This window comes from Periplaneta americana, chromosome 2 (genome assembly GCF_040183065.1).
Source record: "Periplaneta americana isolate PAMFEO1 chromosome 2, P.americana_PAMFEO1_priV1, whole genome shotgun sequence".
Classification (NCBI taxonomy): Eukaryota; Metazoa; Arthropoda; class Insecta; order Blattodea; family Blattidae; genus Periplaneta; species Periplaneta americana.
In genome coordinates this window covers 85946679-85960507 of record NC_091118.1, presented here as the reverse complement: position 1 = coordinate 85960507, position 13829 = coordinate 85946679, and the positions used below count along the sequence as shown (strand labels likewise).

Here is a 13829-nt window from a genome sequence, read left to right as displayed (position 1 = left end):
GAATGGGTGAAGATGATGATGGTGAGGAAGGGAGAAGGGGAACCCTGTGCCGGCACGTAGTCTACTCCTGTCGAATAGCACCAAGGGGGCCGCCAGGCTTAACGTCCCCATCCGATGGACGGATCATTATCAACAGTGACATATGTCTTCCCTTCATACGCACTGTGGAGAGATTTGGGGTTTAACCCGGGCATATTGGTGCACAATTTAGTGATTGGAAGTTGTTCATCACTATCTATCCTAGTCCCGAGGTAACAATTTCACAAGAAAAATTTCTGACCCCGCCTGGAATCGAACTCGGTCCGGCTACTCTGGAGGCAGACACGCTACCACAGTGTGTTTGTCAACATTCCAAACAGCAAATTCGTTACGGTACTATAAAACATGCTCTGCGATCGTCATTTGTTTCCCTCAAAGATAGTCGACTGAAAAAGGCGGCTCCGTTCAAACGTTTTAGAGTATTTTATTGTATTAGAGTACTTTATTTCTCCTAATTTTCATATACATTCTTCTGTTTTTAGGCCTATAACCTCTTTCTTTGTTTGCCAACATATCAAACTGCAAATTCTTTAATAAAATCTATAGGCTACTAATAATAAATCTGTAGCCGAAATTTTTCTGGTAATTTTCGATTTTCCAAAAATAATTGGTCCTAACAGATATAATTAACCGCCCTGAAACCGAAAATCGCTTTTTTGAAATTTTTGTTTGTATGTCTGTCTGTCTGTCTGGATGTTCGTTACCTTTTCACGTCATAATGGTTGAACCGATTTATATGAAAACTGGAATATAAATTAAGTTCGTTGTAACTTAGAATTTAGGCTATATGGCATTCAAAATATTTTATTTAAATGGGGAGTTATAAGGAGGCTTGCATTAAATAAATCCAAATATCTCCCTTAGTATTAATTTTCATGCAAAATATTACATAACAAAAGTTTCTTTAAAAATTATTTCCGATAAGTTTTATTCCACGCAAAATTTTGATAGGGCTGATATTTAATGAGATAAATGAGTTTCAAAATTACAATAACAACGCCATCTAAGGCGGTGTAATGAAATAAAAAACAAATGACTTCGTCTATAAGGGGCCTTGGACAACAACAATAGAAAGCTATGAAACATAGCCTACAGAGAATGTTTCTGTGTTTGTATGAAGTAATATTGGAAGCTAAATTAACCGATTTGTATAATTAATTATTAATTCACCATTAGAAAGTGTAGTTTCTCTAGATGGACATTATGCTATAATGTTATTACAGTAACTTCTGAGTGAATCGAGGACAGGTAAGATTAAAATAGCTTCTTATGCACAGAAAACTTGATAGGCATTCGTTTCCTGTATTTCCTAAAATAATTTTTATGACCAAATGAGTGGTCTCTGGATCAAAATTATAGCATTTCAATTTTTTAATACAATTTAAGTAACATAATAAACGATTTATCCTTCTATCAAACACGAATGTTCCCTGGATCAAATGTCCTATTTTAATTATGTAATTACTTTATATTTATTTCTAACGGGTGCAGCGGAGCACACGGGTACGGCTACTAATAAATAATAATCCGTGACGCTACAGCCCGTGAAAGGCCTAGCTAGACCGACCAGCCGGCTGCTGGCCTCACGCCCAAATGCCGAAGCAGAGGTGGACGATCAACCAACTAGAATGGAAGTATTGTGTGGTTAGCACGATGATCCTCCCAGCTGTTATAGCTGGTGCAAATTCTTTACGGTACTATAAAACATGCTTTCCGATCGTCATTTTGTTTACCGCATAGACAGTCAACTAAAAATGGCGGCTCCGTTCAAACGTTTTGGTGAAGCTAATATTAGTGAAATAGAACTTTAGTACGCCTAAGTCAATTAATATTTTATTGTATTAGAGTACTCTATTTCTTCTAATGTTTATATACTTTCCTCTAATCGTGTAATAGTCAATTAAATCCCAATCTCCTCTTTTGATCATGTCATTTGGACATACACCCGTTGGACATGTGAGCAGTAGAATGGCCGGCAGCTCTCGTGCCTCACTGAGCGGCTTCCGTGCGCTAGGCTTTCTGGCGTTCCCTGCACTTTCTGGTCCGTTCAACCCCACTCATTGTGACGCTGAGTTACGCTAATTTTTCACTAAAATTTCTTTACGCATTTACAACACCCAAACCGAAATTTCTGATTAAATATCACATCTGTCCGGGAAAATAGGTTCATTTAGAAACGTATGCCGTTTATTGCATCTAAACCGGACAACGCGTGTAATCACAACGCCTTCTCGAAGTTGACTGTGTACTTGAAATTATACTCCAGCTATCCGCGCGTCCTCCTCAGTCGGCACACCTAGTCGCTTAGTGGGGAATATAACCTACACGTCGATGCCAAAATGAACGAAATTTATCATGAACTTCCTATTGTACCAACGTTTCAAACCCCTACCGAATTTTGTTAAGCCAACTTTTCCAGCTTACACTCCTACTGGCAGACCGAATTAAAAGACAGACGTCAATATGAACGTTGAACGTTAATTTACTTTTTGACCGATCGTGTTTTTTAATAACCTCACCGATGTTGTTGGTAGGCCTTGTAAGTTAAACTTACAACACATGTGCGGTAAGTCAATAAATCAAATCAACTTGTATTTATTTAGTTAAAAGTAACGAACTATGAGTGTCGCCCACCACTATGTGCTATGGGGAAATAACTAAATGTATTATTATACCTGTGCTCGTTTCTAAATTAATTTACTGGAGTAGAGATTTGTAAGAAAACAGAAATTAATGTAGATAAGATATAAGCGTGAAAACCATTTCTGACGACTTCCGGTTGTTGCTCTAAACGCCAGTCGTGGGGTCATGGCTGAACGCGAAAACATCCATGGAGTAAAATACGTAGGCCTATTCAAGCATTAACCTATACCGGTATGCAATTTATTTACACTGATGTATATGTGTCACCACAAACATTTTCTATATGCTATTTATTTATACTGATGTAGAAAAACACAGAAGATGAACTTGCGAATTCTAAATGAGGCAGTAGAGCAAGTGGACAGCTTCAAATACTTGGGGTGTCTATAAGCAGTAACATAAGCTGCTGCCAAGAAATCAGGAGGAGGATAGCAATGGCCAAGGAAGATGTTAATAGAAAAAGAAGCATCTTCTGCGGACCTCTGGAAAAACACTAAGGGAGTAGTGAAGCTTTGTATGGAGTGTGGCATTGTATGGGGGCAGAAACATGGATATTACGACGAAGTGAAGAGAAGCGAATAGAAGCATTTGAAATGTGGATATGGAGAAGAATGGAACGTGTGAAGTGGACAGACAGAATAAGAAATGAAGCTGTGTTGGAAAGAGTGGATGAAGAAAGAATGATGCTGAAACTGATCAGGAAGAGGAAAAGGAATGACTGCGTCACTGGCTGAGAATAAACTGCCTACTGAAAGAAGCACTAGAAGGAATAGTGAACGGGAGAAGATATGCGACATTAAGATATATGGATCATATGAGGAAAGAAAGAGAACGGCAGAAAATAGGAAAGATTGGAGAAAGCTTGGTTTACAGTGAAAGACCTGATCTTGGGCAGAACACTATGAATGATTGAATGAATGAATGAATGAATGGATAATTAATGTGTTACCTACCTACTTCTTTCAAGACAAAACTACCTTTCTATAATTTATTTCATAACAACATTTTCACAATCGCTGAAATGAATAACACCTATCGACAAATACGAATAACAAATTAATGACATCTATCAACAAATAACAAACGGCGATCACACATGAAAAAGTTAACATCCAAAAACAAACAATTTATTTAAATTAAAAATGATTAATAATAATTTATTTATGTTTATTAAGATCGGCCAAAAAATAGTATGCAATATATGTGTTAAGCAGTGGCGTATACTGGTTTAAGGATCTGGGCTACCACTGACCCTATTATTACACAAAATATATTTTAAAATCCCCATAATAAAATTCCTTACCTATTTATATGTGAATTCCAGACGTCTTAATTGGGACCAAAATACTTTGATGACTTCATCATTGAAATTACAGTTGGGCAGCTTGCGAAGTTTCTGTAGAAATGACTTTTCAATGGATGTTAGTGCCAAGCCGGATAAACGTTCTTGTGTATGAGTTGATCTACAGTAGGATTTTATTCTCTTCAACGCAGAAAATGTTCTTTCTACCGATGCTGACGTAGCTGGTATTGTCACAATTAATGTTGCCAATTTAAGGACTTCAGGAATAACTTGGTTCAGCTGGTTTTCATATATGGCAGATAATATTTCATGGATAGGTTTGTTCGAAAAATCAAAGACTTCTGCTGAATATATTACACTTAATTCATTTTTCAAACGTACTTGATCAAAGTGACTGTTATAGGACTGAAATAATTTGTTTAGTGCGTCATTCGGGAAGTTTCCTCTATAAGCAGAAAATTTTTGAGAACCTAGAAGATGTGTGAACTGAAGCTTTCCATAATCAGAAAATCTGTCAGTAATTTCCATGTGCGTACGATCTAGAATGCTGTAGTACAGCTGCCTGTACTTCAATTCATCATCTCCTTTTCTTCGCTTTAATGGTGTTCCATTGTATTGTCTGAAGAATTTTCATTTTCCATATTACTCCATATGGACGGAAACCCACTACGTCTGAACTCGGATATAGTATTTTTTAACTTTGATACCTCTTGCAAGCAGTATGCTATGTCTAGACTTTTTGTCTGAAGAATATTGTAGAGCACATCTGTATGTGCGAACACTCTAGCATAGACTTCAAGAAGAAATATATTCTGAAACTGTGTGAAAAAATACAAATATCCTTGAGCCTGCACAATTACATCATCATCCCAGTTTTCTTCAGAGTCATTACAAATGATATTTTCAAAGAAAGCAGTGAGTTGTTCTCTGTATTCCTTTACTGTATTTACAAGCCGAGATGTAAAATTCCATCTAGTTGGTGCTACTTTTGGGAGTTTCTTTTTCATAAATTCCTTGAGTTTTTCTGATTTTTTAGGAGATGATGAGAAAAATGCAGCTAAACCCGACAGTGTTTTAAAAAAAAATGCGGCATTCTGGAATGGATAAAGTAGTTTGTTGCAAAACTAAATTGAGAACATGGCTGTAACAATGGATAAATAGTGCTTCAGGATACTTTTCTTGAACTTTTGTTTTTAAGCCATTAATATTTCCCGCCATAACTGAAGCACCATCGTATGTCTGTGCAATTAACTTATTGCCGACATTGTATTCTGCTATAACACCTTCCACATGCTGAAACAAAGCAGCAGCAGTTTTGCCCGAACTGACATTTGTGAATCCTATAAACCGTTCTTGAACATTGGCAGTACTGTCGACGTATCTTAAAACAGTGGACAATTGACTCTGATTAGAGCAGTCACTTGTTTCATCAACAACAATGGCCACAAAAGGTGCTTCTTCTATTTCAGATTTTATGTTCTTTATCATAACCCCACTTATAGCAAATATTAAGTCATTCTGAATTGCGGGAGAAGTACCATGGAATACTGTTGAACTCTCAAGATGATTGGCCAGTAAATGGTCAAATTCACTTAAGGAACTTAAATATTCAATATAATTTCCTCTATTGTCTGATTCCACACTCTCATTATGACCCCGAAAAGCCAATTCTTGTTTTCCTAGAAAGCAGACTGCGTTAATAAGACGCAGTAAAATCTCCCGATTTTTTTTTCACAAGAGCATTGTGTTGATGTGTAGAGCTTTTTGCTTATCTAGCTGTAAATCAATTCTTGTCTTCCCAAAGTCTGCAAAGTTCATGCTACTATAAATATGAGCTTTTGATTTGTCGTGTTTTAGGACTGCCGTTCGAAGGGAGTTCATATTAGAAAACCCCTCTTTTGACCACACATTAGTTTCGCGGCTAAATAACAAACATGGCCAGCAAAATAGTTTAGATAGTTTAGAACTACCACACAACCAATTCCACTTACCATATGATGTTGAAGTGAAATGGCGTGTGTACTCACGCTGTTTTTCTTTTACGTCCATGGACAAACTTAACTCAGGAGTTGGTCTTTCCATTTTCACAATTTCAACTTTCTCGTTGTATGTACGACGGTTAAAAGGCACTTTTAATAAACCTTCTATTACACAGTCATTTTCAACACAAACCTCTCCAGAAACTTGTTCTGCCATAGTTTTCACAATATCACTTAATTGGGAAATTAAAAACTTAATAATTCACAATTAATATAACTCTTAGACTCTCGAACAAATCACAAATTTAAAATACTGCACTACAAGAACACAATCACATTAATGAGCTAGCGTACTAAGCATATTGTTGCTTCGCGCCTTCCAAGAAACCGATCACGAGAGCGGCAACTCACCCGCCTACACTACACGATAGAAACTGAAGGGAGTGGGGGACGGGCAGTTGTGCGACGTGAGCGGAACGGTCACAGGCTACCCTTCGCGGCAGCGGTTTCTCCAGTGATGCCGCCTTGGCAACTTGTTTCTTTTCGAGAGCAGAGAGCGCATATAAATCTAACAATTACTTTAATTTTAATTACTGTGGTAAAACTAATACGGTAATACAAAATTATTACATTATGTTATATTATAAACTTTTTCTTTTGTAATTTCCTTGGGCTACCGCCGGTAGCCCCGGTAGTCCGCAAAATACGCCCCTGGTGTTAAGTGCATAACAGAATCTCGGAAATAGAGAAGACCTGACTTTGTCTCGTCTTCTCTAACTTTTCCTCTATTCTGTTATAATGCACTTACCACGCTTGTATCGCTATATACTATTTACTGATTACAGTAGTATCAATGCAAACGTGTAAGCACCACTGACAAAATTGAAAGTCGGTGCCTATGACCACAAGTGTATAACATATGTAGTTAAGTCCTCTTTTATCTCTTGACATGGTGCAGATAGCCAGAGTACGCCAAAAATTAAATAATAAAGGAGGCAGGAAATAAATAAAAATGAAGAAGGAAAATAAAGAGAGAAAAGAAAGTGAGAAATGGATAAGCAATCATTCAGTCTAGACAAAAAGGAAAAGGAAAAGAAGAACATCGACTTACCTTCACAACAAATTTCTTGACCACTATGTTTCATAACAAAGCCAATGTCTTACATGCCAAGCAATATCGCTTACTTGGTTCGTGATCTTCTAGCTCTAAATTCCCATATATTTCTTCCCACGTTTAATACGCTGAAACTCCGAGCCGTGCGTTGGTTGAAGAAATCACAGGGCCTGCACAACACTCCACCTCACACGCTGATATGCAAGTGAGTCGAACGTAAACACTCACACATGGGTTCACACCTCCTCGTCGAGCATGTCAAGTCGCAACTGCTGTTCTTGCAGCTGTGCGTTCTAATTAAGGAATAAATAGTTGAGTAGCACAGAGACACACGCCAGGCTTTCCAGCGTTAGCCACAATAAGACTTGCACGAGAACACCACGCAACGATGACGTAGGGATCGACCAGATTATTCAGAATGTAAACATCACTTCTATAAAGAAAATTCGATTACGTAGAAATAGCAATTCAATTTCTATAGACACATGAATTCCCTACTGTTTGTGTACATCTGAAGTCTGCCTATAAAAAAACACTGTAAGCATGTATCTCCTGGAATAATTTCTACATGAGTGATGCCTTATTGCTGTCACTTATGAGGCTCAAACCTGTCTTCGGACAGTTGACTAAACAATAACAACAACAAAACAACATTAATTAAAATTAAATCAAGCATAATACGATTTAACGTTCATATTGACAAGGTGGTAAGAAGAAGGTTAAACGTTCAAAGAATGATGATGACTTACTGAAGATCAAAAACGTGGAGACTTCGCCCGCAAAATAATCTCTTGAATTTGCTCGCAGCACGACTATGCAAGCAGGCATGTATCCACTAATTTTATTAAAAGGTGTCCAAAATAATACACAGAGTCTTTCATTAAGTTATAATATTTCAATGTTTTACTTAAATATACGTAGGTACAAAATTTCAGTCTACGACTACTACTTTAAAAGACAGACGAATACTTTCAAGGTAGATCTAAAATAAAAGTGAAATTTGGAAATCTGAAACTATTTACTCAATTCTTTTTAAATTTTTAATACAAATTCTTATTAGTTACAATAAAAAACTGATAAAATTTAAAATCTCTGGCCTAAATAGTTTCGGAGTTGGTAATGAATTTTTTTTTCTATTTTAATTACATCACAAAAAATATCCCCGGTGTTATATTTGTTTACAATGTGTACCTTTTTGTGAAGACATTCTTCATGAATACAGTTTTCAAATTTGGTATTAGTTTATTTATCTTGATTAGTTTGTCATGTAGAAATTTTCTGTCTTTCAAAATTGAATAATGATATGTGCTCCTTATACTTCCCTTGCTCTCCTTTTATTTCTCTTCTTCTCCTTCTTCTTGTATTCCCCCTTTTCTCCTTGTATTCCCTTTGTTATCCTTATCTTCCCCTTCTTTTCATTGCATTTCCCTCGTTTTCTTATATCCTCCGTATCGTCACTGTATTCTCCTTGTACTCCTTGTATGCCCTTCCCTCCTTGCAATTCCCTTTCATTCCTTCTATTCGACTTTTATAGAAGCGTTATCATTTTGTAAGATTTATTTCATTTTGTAATAGCAATAACACACTTAAATCAGGCAAAAGTTCTTTACAAGTAAATAATAAGTAAACTTCAAACTTGAGAGATTTTCACAACAAAAAATTAAGTTGTAATGTATCTCAGAAGAGTTCCCTCAAAATATTCCGGCGGAAACTACTGTCAATTTGAAACGAATGCTTGCTGTTCGAAACTGAGACCTCGATAAATTGAATGTTTCCAAAGTATTGCACAGTCTATTGCTTGGAAATGACTTACATGGCACTATCCACTCTCCCTTTGTATGTGTTCAGTTATCAATATACAGAGAAGTTCGATAAAATTCTTGGATATATATGTTACATCCAATTCAATGCGGATGTCATGAAAGGCAAAACGAGAACTCAGTATCAATGTATCGCAATTTAAACAGGACGGGAGACAACTCAGTGTCGCATTTTCCGCGATTACTGACCGATAGGCTATCTTTACTGCTATACAATAACTGAAGATAATAGCAGGTGTGGTACCTTTTCCTGCTACATGTCTAGTAACAGGCAATCGCGATTAGTTTACTCATCTGTTGCCAATTTATTGTGCTGTCAATAAAATCATCTATTAGGCCTATTTCACAACTATAATTTATTCGTTTGATCAATGCAGTCAATTATGTTTATGTTGACGCATAATACGAAACACAAGGACTTTCGTGCTTGTTAACGCATAATACGGAACACAAGGACTTTCGTGCTTGTTAAAGCATAATACGGAACAGTGGGACTTTCGTCCTTGTTTACGCATAATACGGAACACAGTGACTTTCGTCCTTGTTGACGCATAATACGGAACACAGTGACTTTCGTCCTTGTTGACGCATAATACGAAACACAGGGTCTTTCTGCTTGTTACCGCATAATACAGAACACCGAACTTTCGTGCTCGTTTACGCATAATACGGAACACAGGGACTTTCGTGCTTGAGGCATAATACACAGGAACACTTATGCTTGTTGACGCATAATACGGAACACAGGTATTTTCGTGCTTGTTGACGCATAATACGGAACACAGGAACTTCGTGCTTGTTGAGGCATAATACTGAACACAGGGACTTTCGTGCTTGTTGACGCATAATACGGGACAGTGGCACTTTCGTACTTGTTTACGCATAATACGGAACATAGGAACTTTCGTGCTTGTTTACGAATAATACGGAACACAGGAACTTTCGTCCTTGTTGACGCATAATACGGAACACAGGTATTTTCGTGCTTGTTGACGCATAATACGGAACACAGGGACTTTCGTGCTTGAGGCATAATACGGAACACAGGAACTTCGTGCTTATTGAGGCATAATACTGAACACAGGGACTTTCGTGCTTGTTGACGCATAATACGGGACAGTGGGACTTTCGTACTTGTTTATGCATAATACGGAACACAGTGACTTTCGTGCTTGTTTACGCATAATACGGAACACAGGGACTTTCGTGCTTGTTTACGCATAATACGGAACACAGTGACTTTCGTCCTTGTTGACGCATAATACGAAACACAGGGTCTTTCTGCTTGTTAACGCATAATACAGAACACCGAACTTTCGTGCTCGTTTACGCATAATGCGGAACACAGTACTTTCGTGCATGTTGACGCATAATGCGGAACACAGGGACTTCCGTGCTTGTTTACGCATAATACGGAACACAGGACTTTCGTGCTTGTTAACGCATAATACGGAACACAAGGACTTTCGTCTTGTTAACGCATAATACAGAACAGTGGGACTTTCGTCCTTGTTTACGCATAATACGGAACACTGAGACTTTCGTGCTTGTTGACGCATAATACGGAACACAGGGACTTTCTGCTTGTTAACGCATAATACAGAACACCGGAACTTTCGTGCTCGTTTACGCATAATGCGGAACTTAGTACTTTCGTGCATGTTGACGCATAATACGGAACACTGGGACTTCCGTGCTTGTTTACTCATAATACGGAACACATACTTTCGTGCTTGTTAACGCATAATACGGAACAATGGGACTTTCGTGCCTGTTTACGTATAATACGGAACACAGGACTTTCGTGCTTGTTTACGCATAATACGGAACACAGATACTTTCGTGCTTGTTGAGGCATAATATGGAACACAGGGACATTCGTGCTTGTTCATGCATAATAGGAACACATGGATTTTCGTGGTTTGTTGACGCATAATACGGAACACAGGACTTTCGTGCTTCTTCACCCATAATACGGAACATAGGGACTTTCGTACTTGTTGAGACATAATACGGAAGGCAAGAACTTTCATGCATGTTTATGCATAATACTGAACACAGTAACTTTCGTGCTCGCTGACGCATAATACGAGGCAGTGGGACTTTCGTACTTGTTTACGCATAATACGGAACACAGGGACTTTCGTGCTTGTTGACGCATAATACGCAACATAGGGGCTTTCGTGCTTGTTTACGCATAATACGGAACACAGTAACATTCATGCTTGCTGACGCATAATACGGAACACAGGAACACTTATGCTTGTTGACGCATAATACGGAACACAGGTATTTTCGTGCTTGTTGACGCATAATACGGAACACAGGGACTTTCATGCTTGAGGCATAATACGGAACACAGGAACTTCGTGCTTGTTGAGGCATAATACTGAACACAGGGACTTTCGTGCTTGTTAACGCATAATACGGGACAGTGGCACTTTCGTACTTGTTTACGCATAATACGGAACATAGGAACTTTCGTGCTTGTTTACGAATAATACGGAACACAGGAACTTTCGTCCTTGTTGACGCATAATACGGAACACAGGAACACTTATGCTTGTTGACGCATAATACGGAACACAGGTATTTTCGTGCTTGTTGACGCATAATACGGAACACAGGGACTTTCGTGCTTGAGGCATAATACGGAACACAGGAACTTCGTGCTTATTGAGGCATAATACTGAACACAGGGACTTTCGTGCTTGTTGACGCATAATACGGGACAGTGGGACTTTCGTACTTGTTTATGCATAATACGGAACACAGTGACTTTCGTGCTTGTTTACGCATAATACGTAACACAGGGACTTTCGTGCTTGTTTACGCATAATACGGAACACAATGACTTTCGTCCTTGTTTACGCATAATACGGAACACGGTGACTTTCGTCCTTGTTGACGCATAATACGGAACACAGGGACTTTCGTGCTTGTTGACGCATAATACGGAACAGTGGGACTTTCGTACTTGTTTACGCATAATATAGGCTAGAACACAGGGGCTTTTGTGCTTGTTGACGCATAATACGGAACACAGGAACTTTCGTGCTTGTTGACGCATAATACGGAACACAGGGACTTTCGTGCTAGTTGACGCATAATACGGAACACAGGGGCTTTCGTGCTTGTTGACGTATAATACGAAACATAGGGAGTTTCGTGCTTGTTGACGTATAATACGGGACACAGGGATTTTCGTGCTTGTTTACGCATAATACAGAACACAGGGACTTTCGTGCTTGTTGACGCATAATACAGGACACTGGGACTTTCGTGCTTTCAACAGTATGTCGCAGACTAAAATTTCTGATATTATTACTTCCAGGTAACTTCTCTATTTAGTCACTATATTAGATTTATCCAATTAATTCACTTTCATAACTGTAAAACTTTGTGTTTTAATATTGTAGAAAGTTTTCCAGCTGAATCGCGAGAAAATCTGCAATGGTGTACCAGCTCGTAACGTATGTAGGCACATGTACGTACTTTCTGAAACAATTTCTTCTAAAACTTGGCTTGGTTTCAAGTAGAAATGCCAATAAGCAAAGCAGCTCTGCCATATATCTACATACTGCTGCCGTTTAGCTCAGAATTTGCATTTAAACTTTGTAGTCAGAACGAACTGCATTTGTTTCTTTAGCTCATACACCGTAAATATACAAGTGTAGGTCTAAGCATCCTGAAGAAACAGAGTGTAAATCAGCTAACACGACAAACAAAGAGAGAAGACAAAACGATTCGGAGAGAGAGAGAGAGAGAGAGAGAGAGAGAGAGAGAAAGAGAGAGAGAGATGGGGGGAGAAACGAAAGGAAAGAACAGAAAATTAATGAAGGATGAAGACGGAAAATTAACGTAATGTACTGTTATTTAGAAATATCTTCACGTTTATTTGAGATATCAAAATTCCACAATATGCTTCTGTCAAAATTATAATCTGTTCCGCTCAAAAAAAAAACACTGGAAATGTACATTGAACACACCATAACGGAATGAACAGATATTTTTTCAGGAGAAGTATGTATGTACAGTTACCCTTACAAGGAATGAGACGACTCTTGGTCACTCGATATCGACGTAACAATAAATAATATGACAAATATAACAAGAATTGTTACAAGGACCATAACAAGGACAAGGACCAGAATACGGATCACGAAGAAGATAGCCATTTAAGGCCACGATTTCACAACATAGCTCGAGTCACAAAATATCATTGCTTCTTTGTACCGAATTGTAAATGCCTGCTATGGGGTCTATATTCTGGACTGCTGCTGTCACTGTCTTGTTTCGGTAGCTCATATAGTAGCGTGTAGGTTCCACTGTATAACCGAAACGTCTCGTGTTCGATCCCAGGTAAAACATTTTTTGTTGAGGTGTAATTAATTTCTTCAGAGTTCCTCGATTGTCTAATTTGTCGAAAAATATGGAATAATTTATGCCCAATTTCTGGGTCTTACAAGTGGGCTGAACCTCGTCAAAAAATAAATCTTACTTGGAAGTTATAAGTATTCTTCCTCAAACAAAAATCATTAGAAACAAAAAGAGACCTGTTAACTTAAAATCTTGTCCACATGCCATCAGCTTCTATTACAGCTCTAAGTCGGTCCGGCATGGATGTCACGAGATTGTGGAATAAGTTCTGATCCCCGGCGAGATCTTCCCAGGTATCAACAACTTGTTCCCACAATTTTATTAGTCTCGATTTCGAGGGCATCGGTGGGCATAGGCGGATATTATTCTCTTTTTCAATTCCGCCCATAAATCTTCGATGACATTCAAATCAGGTGACTTCGGAGGCCAATTAATGATTTCGATCTCGGGTCTCCTTTGAAATCATCTTTGAATGCTTACGGCATAGTGCACGGGATGGTTATCCTGCTGCAACAGCAATGTTCCTTCGGCAAAACGTTCTCGGGCGGAAG

The 13829-nt window shown here is 38.2% G+C and overlaps 1 protein-coding gene across 4 annotated transcripts in view; it reads right to left on the bottom strand.

Annotated features, from left to right (window-relative positions):
• Positions 1–13829, bottom strand: part of LOC138694382 (breast cancer anti-estrogen resistance protein 3 homolog) — a 922749-nt gene that overhangs the window by 367898 nt on the left and 541022 nt on the right. The window contains exon 1 of one of the 4 annotated variants that reach the window (XM_069818068.1): positions 7076–7245. The exons of the other annotated variants lie outside the window; for them this stretch is intronic. The gene's annotated coding sequence lies outside the window, so the exon portion shown is untranslated. Of the gene's footprint in view, positions 1–7075; positions 7246–13829 lie in introns of those variants that run through there. 4 annotated transcript variants of the gene reach the window in all.